Genomic DNA, 12494 nt, shown 5'->3' on the forward strand with positions numbered 1-12494 from the left:
GGCAGAAATGTGCAGAATTATTCTGCAGTAAACTCTCATTCATTTATAAGGCACTCATTGGGAGTTTACAATCATGTGGCAATAGCTGCGGTGACCTTTAACAGGGAGGGCACTGCCTACTCAATGGAGTTATATGAAACCAACTGAGGAAAGCAAACTCTTTTAAAGCATCTGTTATCACTTTAGAGGCACCATTTTAAATGATGATAAATTAAAATACTTACTAGCGACCATTTAAGCAGGTCTTCTACAAAGTGTTACCAGTATTACTAGCTTAGTTTGAGTTAATTTATGCCTTAAAATACCATTTTGTTTTAATTCTTGTAATTCCAATCACCACCATGCCTTTGTTTGATGCAATTTATTCCATACTGACTTAATAGAATAGATTTTGTCCATCTAAAAAAATAGAATGTTCTTTGGCAAATATCCACTGACATCATCAGAAATCATGCATTGGATACTTTTCAAGTATGAGACTATTTCAGAGATTTTAAGAATGGGTTTTTATATATAGTACAGGTTTTTAGTGCTCAAGCCAGGCTGTCTTTTGGAAATTTGGAAATTAACAGTTTCCTTGTCCTTTTGTCCATTTTTCCAAGTAGGAAGTGCTTTCTACTGAATGTGGGATACCCTTTGTGTAGCATGGCCTAAAACTTAATAGATGCTCATTACTTTTCTTGAAAAATGAAGTGGACTAAATGAGTGGTTCAGCCTTTTATATGTAGTGCCCTATATTTGAAGCTGGTAACAGACAACAGAGAATCATTTAGTCAAGAAGGTCCTGGCATGGGATTCCAGCCAAGCAGAAATGAGCTAGCGAATAACAAAAGTCTAGGCAAACAGAGGTATAGAAGATTCCAGGAGGAGAGTAGGCAGGCACCAGAGTACCACACAGGCAGAGAGGGCCCAGAGGGCCAACAAGAAAGGCACCATCAACAAAAGGTCCAACTATGGGCCCATAAATGTCAGCTACACGCAGGAATCAGTGGAAGGTAAATAGTGTATCTCCATGTCTGAGAAACTCTGCATTCCTTCATTCAGCTTTTCATTCAGTGGTTAATCTTAACTATTTATTGTATACTACTATTCACCAGACTGTATTAGCATCTGCCTAGAACTCATAGTTTTCAGCATTGCATACTTATTCAATAGCTGTTGATTAAATAGAATTGGTTGAAGATAAATGGCATAAAGTGAATAAGACTGAAGTAGGTCTGGAGAAAGTACCCAGGCAAGGTGCTCATGTACGTAAAAATCAGCCATGGTTTGTTTACTCCACACATTTCTCTGCATCTTATTAGTGACACTGCATGTGTCTGTCCTTACCCAAACATATCTGCAATCAGGAACGATATCCAACTGTATTGTTACATCTTTTACTATAATTCCCCATTGTCCCTTCTGTTCCTAAAGTAGAAGAGTGAGCTTGAGTTAGGGAAGATTGCATGGCTCTTAAAGAAATGGACTCAATGTGACACAAGGTCATGGTCCCATGTGGACTCAGTAACGATTACAGTACAATTAGCTATGACTGGAAGAACACAAAAACACACATTTGCTAATTTACTATCACTCTTCTTTTCATCAGCTAATCTGTGTAAACATGTAGATGAAATCATAAGAGCAGGCTACCTCAAGAGCAGCGACGTAAAAGGAGACTTTTTTCTTTTATTAAAAATATTTTGTTTTTTATTTTTGCATTTGACCACTCCACTGAGCAGCTGAGTCTTATGGTGAGATAATTAACTGGAAGCCATACATCTTCTAGTTTTTTTTGGTTATACCTAAGGGGCTATAGCTAAATTATGTATAGGGAAGAAAATTGTCATTGTGTACCTTCAGAGTCTAAAACTATGTTTTGCCTACTGGAAATTGCTCAAACATCAGTTGACTTGAACCGAGTTTGGAAAATGCACATAGATCTGAAAGGTGTCCTTTAAACCATGTAGGTAGTAGACATCACCCTGTCAGATTAGCTATAGTCACAAATGGGATAAGAAGAATATGGGATCAAGGATGAACTAATCTGAAGTGGAAGAAACGTGATATGTCAAGAATCGGGATCAGAAGAATAGAGAGAGTAGCCATGGATCAAGAAGAACCAATCAAGTTCATAACGGAAGTGTCCTGTTGATCTATTGTTTTTCACATTATTCACATTTCTGACTTTTGGTTTTGATATTGTCAGGTAAGAAACAATCTGCCTGTATTTCCTTCAAAGAGATAGTTCATATTCCTATTGAATATGAATTAAAAGATGACCTAAACTTCTGTGCTCCTTAGGAGTATTTGTTTGAAAATCTTGTCCATTTCTAGAAACTTCCGATAGTTAAGCAATAGCTCACTCAAATCCTGTCTCTCAGTAGCTTCAGTGTTCTTGTTTTGAAGCAGAAAATTCACTAATTTGGACAATGTGGAATTGAAGTGTCCTGGTTCTTTGCAGAAAATCAACTATATCAACATCTTTCAAATATAACCTGTCTGAATACTACCAGTGTTTTGAAAGTTTTCTTTGTAAAATTTCAATGACAACGAGTTTATGGCAAACCTACTACATAACTTACTGGTATGCGGGATACAGTAAAAAAGGAAGCTAAACCTACTCCTGTTAAAAAAAAAAAAAGAGAGAAACAGAGAGAGTGAAACACAAAACAGTATATAATCTGGCTCCTTATTCTACAGGATTGATCAAAATATTGTAGGTATTCATACGATGTCATAAATAGTTTCAAAGGCCAGGAGTTTAACCTGATATGTGGTTGTTCCAGGATTTGATCTTGGGCCTTTCTGACTGCAAAGTCATTGCTCTTTTTACAATATTCTAAAACTAGTGAAAGTTAGTTTGGAAAGCTAGCTTAACCAGGAAAAAAAGAAAATTCTTTCTAAGAAAAAGGACTTGCAAGGTCTACTCTGGCATTTTTTCCAAAGAATACCAAGTGTATATTAAAGGGAGGCATAAACTGAGCCTTAAAAAAATTAGGTGAAAATGTTTCCTTTCAAGAATCTGCTGAGGTTCATTAAATATCGTATTAGTGAAATGATCAATTCAAAGGCTAGCTTACACCTTCCTTTTCTCAAGAAACTCAAAGTCCTTCATGATATTACCTAAGAGCAAAACCTGTAAACTACCAAAGGAAGTAAGACTGTGAAGCAATAGAACAATTACACTGTCTTTACATACTGATGAATCACCTGTGCTCTTACTCTCATGTGCTCTTAAATTTGAGTACAAATTTCACACAGCAGAAATGAAAATTAAGGGGAGTGTTGGTGGGGCTTAAAACGGGTTCTTACACAATACAGTAAAAAGAAGTTTTATGGTGGGAAGAGAGGAAAGGCCAAATCCGTAGTAGTTCCAGGCACTAGATTTCAAAGCATTTCCTGTTGAACTCAAAGATGGGTGCAAACAGCATACTGCCTTTTCTTCGCACAGAGAAAGGTGCCTAACTATGAACAGGCTTCTAGTGACAATGTCTAGTTCCTTATCTTTCTATGCACGTGTACACACACACACACACACACACATACACACACAAACACACACAAACACAGTTTGAAGTCTCCCTGCCTACCCACCAAAATGTCACAAATACACACATCAAGAACATACACATGTACACAAATACACATGCTATTACATACACGTGCACACATATCACACATGAACTGACCATATGCACACCTACCTTCACACACATGAATGTAAGGAATGTGGTGCATTCCACCCAATTCACGTCCATGTATGTGCACACGCAACACACATACTTCATACAGCCACACATCCATACACTCACATGTGCAACATACACATGCACACATGCAGATAACATGAAACACAATGCTAACACAGAGAAGCACACACATGCCTTAGTCAAGAGGCCACACCCACATCACAAATGCACACACGAATACACTCAACACAGGTGCACAAACAATAAGAAAGAAGACTCAGAAGACTCTAGAGAAATTAAATATATCTCTATTAAAAAGTTTGGCAATTTTTAAGTCATAAAGAGAGAAATGGGAAAAAAAAGGTAAATCAATACAAGAAGGATAGAATAAACAAGTTTTCAAGACTCTGAGGCTTCCCTTTGCAGAATGGAGATTACCATTTTAATTAAAAAGAACACAGTATCAGTGCCATAGCAAGTCATGGTAGGTGTGTTTAACTCCAAAATTCCAGGCGGCACTGCTTAATCCTCTAGATACACAGTTCAGTTCCCAGCTGAGCTGAGCAATTTGATCAAGGTCACTGGGGACAGTAAACAGTACGAGCTTGACTTAGTTTGAGCATGAACCACAAGTCCACTCCCTTAAGTTCACTTCAATATTTCATTTCATAAACAGGAAGAGGAAATGGATTTAACATAGAGATTTCTTCATTTAAAATTCTATTTAATTCCTCATCATAGATGAGAGGTTTGACAGTGATGAGGTGCTCATAATTTATGTATGAATCTGTTGCATTTTAAGTGTGTCCAGGTGCACAGGGAAAATGGAGATATGTGCTTTTATGTGGTGTCTCTGCATGAACGATGTCCAGCTAGCACCCAACACACTCTGAGGATGCAAACAATGCTATTTTAAATACGATTAATAAACGTAAATGAGAAAGAAAACATTTTTCAACACTGCATCTTATAACACATTTTAATAATTATTTTTTTGTGTGAAGAAAAACAACGATTCTGTTGGCGTGCAGACATAAAGCATGATTCCTTACCACCCTCTTGTGGTGATTTTAAAGAACAATTTTCTCATCCCTGAATATCCTCTATCTCCTCCCCACCTCCTACCACCATCTCTAATAATGGGCCTCTAGAGGCTTTTAGGGTGAATCACAGAAAACTGCTTATATTTGACAATTTTTGTTCTACAAACATGGTAATGGCATGCGTTATGGTTGTAACGAAACCCCTCCTGATTGCCAACTTGTTTTCTGAACCCCAGGACAATTCATACACTGCATTCCTAGATTTGTTTTAAATTATCATTCCATTACAACTCCCTGCTTAGGGTGACCAGAATTGTATCATATTCTTTCTAACCACATTTTTATCAGTATTTACCAACATGACATTCTGGTCCATTAGAGCTGGTTCCAGTCCGGCGCTGCACACATGACTTCTTCTTTGTTCCTCATTTCATGAGGGTCCCTTCCTGGCTCATCCAATATCTATCCATTTCTTTATTTCCCAACTCAATATAACTTTCTTGGATGTATCCGACTTCCATGAATCTGTGTCTTCTATTTTGATGGCCAAAATTTGAACCTAATAAATTAATTGCTCTATACTGCCTTAATCTCTAATGGTGTCCCACTCTTGAACCACTGCCCCCTGCCCCTGGCAGCTATGTACTGAAGGAAGAATACCTGTCTGTCACCTCTCTAACTATCTATCTATCTATCTATCTATCTATCTATGGTAGGCAGAATAATGGTCCCCCACAAAATGTCCATGGCCTAATCCCCAGAACAGTGAATATGTTTGGTTATATGGCAAATGAAAATTAAGGGTGCTAATCAGCTGACCTTAAAATAGAGATTACCCTCGATTATCAGATTGGTTCAGTGTAATTACAGGGGTCCTTAAAAGTATAGAAGGAGGCAGAAGAGGGAGAACAGAGAGATGGCAGCTTGAGAAGTATTCAGCCCAGCCTTGCTGGCTTTGAAGGAGGAAGGAGACGAAGAGACAAGCCATGTGCACAGCCTCTAGAAGCTGGAGAAAACAACAAAAGGGATTGTCCCTTAAAGCCTTCAGAAGGAATGTAGTCTTAAGGATAACTTGATTTTAACCAGAAAGACCGATTTCGGACTCTGACCTTCAGAACTGTAAGATAAAAAATTTGTATTGTATAAGCCCCTAAATTTACAGTAATTTGTTACAGCAGCACTGAGAAACTGATTGTGTATCTACAGCTCTATATTGGCTCCACTGGAGGTGATCATAGTGGTAGTGGGAGGCAATGGAGACACACAAAAAGGTGAAAGTTACCATTTGTCAAGGGTTGCTCTGATATTTGAAATTAGACAGACCTAGCTTCGACTGAGTCTACTACTCATTCAATTCTTGAAATGTTGTTCAATTCTGAGCCTCGCTAAGACTCACCTTGCTCCCTCACAAGGAGAGTAAGGAGGATTTATAAGGTTTCATTCTCATAGGCTTGTTTGAATATTAAATATATAAAGTTTTACGTTCTAAGCCTTTTGTGTCTCATTTAGTAAAATGTCTCTCTCTTTATCCAAATATACCTGTTTTGTACCATATGGACGCTGCTGCTCTTGAAGAATTTATAATGGAGGACGGAATTGTCGAGACTCAGAATAGATAACCAATGGAGTACCTCTAGCTAGATTATCAGCTCAAAGAGGATATCACTGTTGCACAAAAACCACTGATGCTGGGCTCATGTGAACTCTGCATATGTTAATAGAAACCACACTGCAGCCTTCAGGTTCAATCGCAACTGTGTCCCTATTAACTTCAGCAAGCATCAATGGGGCACACATTTTATTCAAGGCTGTGATTGCTTGAGGAAGTCATTTTATCTCCAAGAACTTCAGTAGAATTGGAAAGACTGGAGACCACCTTCAGCAGCTGACATCTTCTCACCCAGGGTACTCTCGGCATACGTTAGAATACTTTTACATCTTCTAGTCATAAAAAAATTCTGATTTTAAAGAAATCTTAGGCTTCTGGTTTCTGCTCCCACATGTAGAGAGCTCAGACATCAACTTGGCTTATGACGAGAGAAAGTTGAACAAGCTGAAAATTAATGACTTTTCTTGGAGTCACCAGTTGCATTCAGAGAGGAATACCTGAGATCTGTTTACCTGAAGCAGAAGCCACCGGAGTCCTCTACTGATAGGAACACTTAGATTTTAATTTTGAAAAATTGCTGGAGGCTGAGTATGAACTCATGTGAGAGTGAGGAACCCTTGGGGACTGTACTAGCGGGGGCCTCACACTATAGGGCACTATATTTAGAAACACTACTTGGTTCTTATGGAAGATCTGGAAAGGACCCCTCATGACTCTGGCAGGAGGAAGGGAAGAATAACCAACTAGAAAGAGCCCAGAGCCTTCTCCATAATAAAGGCTGTTTGTCCAGGGGAAAAGATTTTGCTAAAAGTTTATATCAGTATTCCTCCTACTCATATGCTCTCTTTAGCTTTCCTATCTCACCTAAGGGGGAAAACATAGTCAATAGGGATTACGACTTCAAGGAAATAGATTGGGAATGCCACAGTCAGGGAAGGGAGTACAGAGCAGTGGGGGGAAAATCTGTACCAAGAATGCCACAGTCCTAGGATACAGGCCCATTAGAACACTGAGATTTAATTGGAGGATTACATAATGCTTTCCTTCCCCTACACTTTTACTCCACATCAAGCTCCAATATGATAACAGTGCTGCAAGAAAGAGCTACAAGAGCCTTTCTCTGAACAGAAGTTCTTAGGGAAGCCAAAGTCAAGAGGTGAGACAAAACCAAGGTCGTTAGAGGAATCTAAAGCTTCTGACACATACAGCTACAGCAAATATTAAATACAGCCACACTCCTAGTGAGATTACCATAAATCCTCACACGAAAGGCTTATTTACCTCAGTTCCTACTACCCAATACATGTTTGGCTTTCTACACAATACTGTAAGGCATGACAAAAGAGAGTAAGAAAACAAAATCCAAAGAGACAAAATAATCACCAGAATAAGACTCAGATATGACTCAGATATTAGAATTATCTGATAGGGAATTTAAAATAAATATGATTAATAAGTTAAGGGCTCTTATGGTAATAACATGTAAGAACAGATGGGTAACGTAAGCAGAGCAATGGAAACTCTAGGAAACAAAAGGAAATTTTAGAAATCAAAAGAACTGTTAACAGAATGAAGAATGCCTTTGATGGGCTCATCAGAAGACTGGACATAGTTGAGGAAAGAATCAGTGATCTTGAAGATACAACAATAGAAACTTCCTAAAATAAAATGCCAAGAAAAATTTAAAAAATCAGACCATTCAAGAACTGTGGGGCAATTACAAGTTTTAACACACATGATATCAAAATAACAAAAGGAAAAGTGAGAAACAGAGCAGTAGAAATATTTGAAGCAAGAAAAAAACTAAACAAAATTTACAATTCTATATATACCACCAAGCAAAGCATCTAGCAAAATTTTTCCAAAATTGACAGGTGACAATATGGGCACTGGAATTGATGGAGAAAAGCCCGTAATTCCATGAGTGATGAGTCATTTTCACTGCAGCATAAGGTAACAGAAAAGGAGCCTAGGAAGATAATATTGGGGTGGCAAGTTGGGGTAAGAGCATGGAAGATCATGAATACTAGCCTATGTTGTTTGTACCTCAATCAAAAATCTGTGATAAACTTTTCCTTAGAAAGAAATAGTAATAACATGTTTTAGAGTAAGGCAAGACTGGAAAGCCTTAAGACCATTAGTTGTTACTGAAAAAATCCAGGAAATGGGTAATAAGAACAGTGTCTTTGACAAGGGCTTAATTTCCAAAATATACAAACAGCTCATACAACTCAATTAACAACAACAAAAAAAGCAACACAATAAAATAATGGGCAGAAGACCTAAAGAGACATTTCTCCAAAGAAGACATACAGATGTCCAACAGGCACATGAAAAGATGCTCAACATCGCTCATTATTAGAGAAATGCAAATCAAAACTGCAACGAGGTACCAGCTCACACAGGTCAGAATGGACATCATCAAAAAGTCTACAAATAACAAATGCTGGAGAGGGTGTGGAGAAAAGGGAACCCTCCCAGGCTGTTGGTAGAAATGTAAATTGGTGCAGTCACTATGGGCAACAGTATGGAGGTTCCTCAAAAAACTAAAAATAGAGACTTCCCTGGTGGTCCAGTGGTAAGGAATCCACCTTCCAATGTAGGGGACATGGGTTCCATCCCTGGTCGGAGAACTAAGATCCCACATGCCGGGGGGCAACTAAGCCCACGCACCACAACTACTGAGCCCACGAGCCATAAGCTACAGAGCCCATGAGCTCTGGAGATCATGCGCCACAACTAGAGAGAAGCCCGCGCATCACAACCTGAGAGAAGCCTGCGTGCCTCAACGAAGATCCCACGTGCTGCAACTAAGACCTGACACAGCCAAATAAAAAAAAAAAGAAAATAATTAAATAAAATAAATAAATATTAAAAAACTAAAAATAGAGTTGCCATATGATCCAGCAATCCCACTCCCAGGCATATATCCGGACAAAACTATAATTTGAAAAGATACATGCACTCCTATGTTAAGAGCAGCACTATTTACAATAGACAAGATAGGGAAACGAGCGAAATGTCCATCGACTGATGAATGGATAAAGAAAATGCGGTATATATATATATATATATATATACATACAATGGAATGCTATTCAGTGATAAAAAAAGAATGCAATAATGCCATTTGCAGCAACACGGATGGACTAGAGATGATCATACTAAGCAAAGTAAGTCAGAAAGAGAAAGACAAATACCACATGATAGCACATATATGTGGAATCTAAAATATGACACAAATGAACTTATTTATGAAACAGAAACAGACTCACAGACATAGAGAACAGACTTGTGGTTGCCAAGGGCCGGGTGGGCGGAGGAGGGTTGGATTGGGAGTTTGGGACTAGCAGATGTAAACTATTATATATAGAATGGATAAACAGCAAGGTCCTTTTGTACAGCACAGGGAACTATATTCAATATCCTGTAATAAACCATAATGGAAAAGAATATGAGATATATATATATATATACATGTATCTATATGAATCAGTTTGCTGTACATCAGAAACTAACACAACATTGTAAATCAATTACACTTCAATAAAGAAAATAAAAAATAAATTAAAAGAAAGAACAGTGTCTATGGTAATATGTAAACGCTTTTACCAAAGATGGTTTATGGAGCGAGTCCTGCAACCAAGCAACAAAAGTGATAAAAGTAATAGATTAGTATAATGTAATCAAGTAATAAATTCAAGTAGGGAAATCTTACTGACCAGCACCAATATTAAACTACTTTCTAGCAAAAAAGTGAGCATTTCAAATTTAGAGTTTACAGAATTACAAGTAGCAACAAAGTAGTTATTTAAAACTTCCTCCAGAAGGCTGCAACAATTTATAAATGCATAAGGAAATACATTCTTAACTACTCATATGACCTTGGAGATCATGGAGAATGCTATTGAAAAGGATAGTTCTGGAAAATGCTGATTTGGGTATTTTTTAAATTTCCGTCGGACTACCATTAAGGCCTCATATCCCACAAATACAGATGCCGTGGGCAACTGATTTCAGCCTTGCTGACTTCAATACTCTAATTACCACTTTTCTTTATGGATGAATTAGTTGAGTAGCTGTGTGATTTATCCTGATTGATTATCATCATGGCACAACATTTGCAGATGGAATAGTCAATGAAATGCATTTCTAGCAATACCTATTCTAGCTTCCTTCAATATATTATACATGTAATGTCAAGGTCTTACAGTTATATCTTGCATATTTTAAGGCAGTTTTCTTGAGTATAGTATCTATGGAGCTTACCTGAGTAAAAATGCTTACATTATAGTTGCATCACTTGGATGATGTGTTGTAAAAGCAAGATGATTCTGTGGCCAAATGCTCTTTCCCTGCTTATACTATACGGAGTTGTTAACAGCCTGGCCAAAGAGGTGACAAACCGGTGACCACCTGGGCCAGATCTAACCCCCAGATGTGTTTTGCGTGGACCATGAAATGCTTATGAATTTTAAAATAAATACAAATATTATTTTTAAAAAGAACAGATCTGGGACTTCCCTGGTGGTTCAGTGGTTAAGACTCTGTTCTCCTAACGCAGGGGGCCCAGGTTCGATCCCTGGTCAGGGAATTAGATCCCACATGCCGCAACGAAGTTCCCACGTGCCGCAACTAGACCCAGCGCAGCCAAATAAATAAATAAATATTAAAAAAAAAAAAGAACAGCTCTTACTTGAAAGCTCATTTTTTTTTCTTTAAAGATTAGGAAGTTGGGCAACACTGGTCCTACAATTCTGTATACCAACAATGGCTCCCCCAGTCTCCAATGTTCCCCAAATGCATGCACTTACATTTAATTCCTCTGTCTCCCTTGCTTAAATCACTTGCCAGTTCCTCTATTAGGTCTTGGATTAGTCAGCTAGGGCTGCCGTAACAAAAGATCACAGACTGGGGGGCTTAAACAACACAAATGTACTGTCGCAGAGCACTGGAGGCTGGAAGTCCAAGATCAAGGCGTTGGCAGGTTTGGCTTCTTCTGAGGCCTCTCTCCTTGCCTTGCAAATGCCACCTTCTGACTATGTTCTCACATGACCGTTCCGCTGCAAACACACCTCTTCCTCTTATAAGCAACCAGTCCTACTGGATTAGGGTCCCATCATTATGACCTCATTTAACCTTAATAACCTTCTTAAAGATCCTGTCTCCAAATATAGTCAAATTCTTCCCCTGCACTTGCTAAGTGTTGGACTTGGGCAAGTTAATTATTGTCTCAGAACCCTGGTTTCCTGATCTGTAGAATGAACATCTAACAACACTAAGTGTCTCTGAGTCCACTTCTTGGTAATCGTTCATGTACTGAGGAATCACCTGGGCCTTTGTTAAAATATAGATTGATTCAGCTGATCTAGGATGAGGCCCGAGATTCTGCATTTCTCACAAGCTCCAGGCGATGCTGATGCTGTTGTTCTGCGGACCACGCTTTGAGTAGCAAGGTCCGAGAAGACTAAATGAGTAAATAGGTACAATGCATTTAGGATACTGCCCGCCACATCACAAAAATCCAAAAGCCTGACTCCAACTGTCATCATTATTCCAATGGAGCTGATTGTAGATCAGTAGACTACGTCTCTGTAGGAATACTTAATGTATCCCAATTGTGGTTTTCCTTTGGCTCCTTGCACTCTGCTTTAAATTCATGCAGTTTTGTTATATTTTATATGCTTAGAAACTACTCTAAATCCCTTTTGCAAAAAGGAAGATTATACAAATTAAACACATTGATTAATGGAGAAAGAGAGAATATATTTTTATAATGAATTGAAAATAATGTGACCACAAAAACTAAACCAGAAGGCCAGTTGTAATCACCCACACTCTCTGATCAGTACTTCCAGCAGACCGCACCCCAGTGCACCTGGGAGATGATGTCACCCCCAAACAGCCTTATAATGCCTACTCTTTCACTATTTCCTAGTTTGCCCAACATAGCCCACCTTTTCCAAACTTCTTTCAGGTCCTTAAAATGTATTACTTTTGCACATGTCCTGGCCTTTGTATTAGCTGTTTCCTCTGGTACTCTCTTTATCCTCCCCTTCCTTCAGATCTTAGCTCATATGCCACCTTCTCCAGAAAGTTATCTGATCTCCCTCCCTTTTAGATTTGTGTTTATTGCCCCTACAAGTCCTCTCATAGCATCTTTTGACT

General features: G+C 38.4%; 1 non-coding gene across 1 annotated transcript; it reads left to right on the forward strand.

Moving 5' to 3' along the window:
* Positions 1 to 10847: 10847 nt before the first annotated feature.
* On the forward strand, positions 10848 to 10920 carry TRNAR-CCU (transfer RNA arginine (anticodon CCU)). The gene has a single exon. It is a non-coding gene; the product is annotated as a tRNA-Arg (tRNA).
* Positions 10921 to 12494: the final 1574 nt, after the last annotated feature.

The sequence above is a fragment of the Physeter macrocephalus genome, chromosome 18 (genome assembly GCF_002837175.3).
Source record: "Physeter macrocephalus isolate SW-GA chromosome 18, ASM283717v5, whole genome shotgun sequence".
Lineage (NCBI taxonomy): Eukaryota > Metazoa > Chordata > Mammalia > Artiodactyla > Physeteridae > Physeter > Physeter macrocephalus.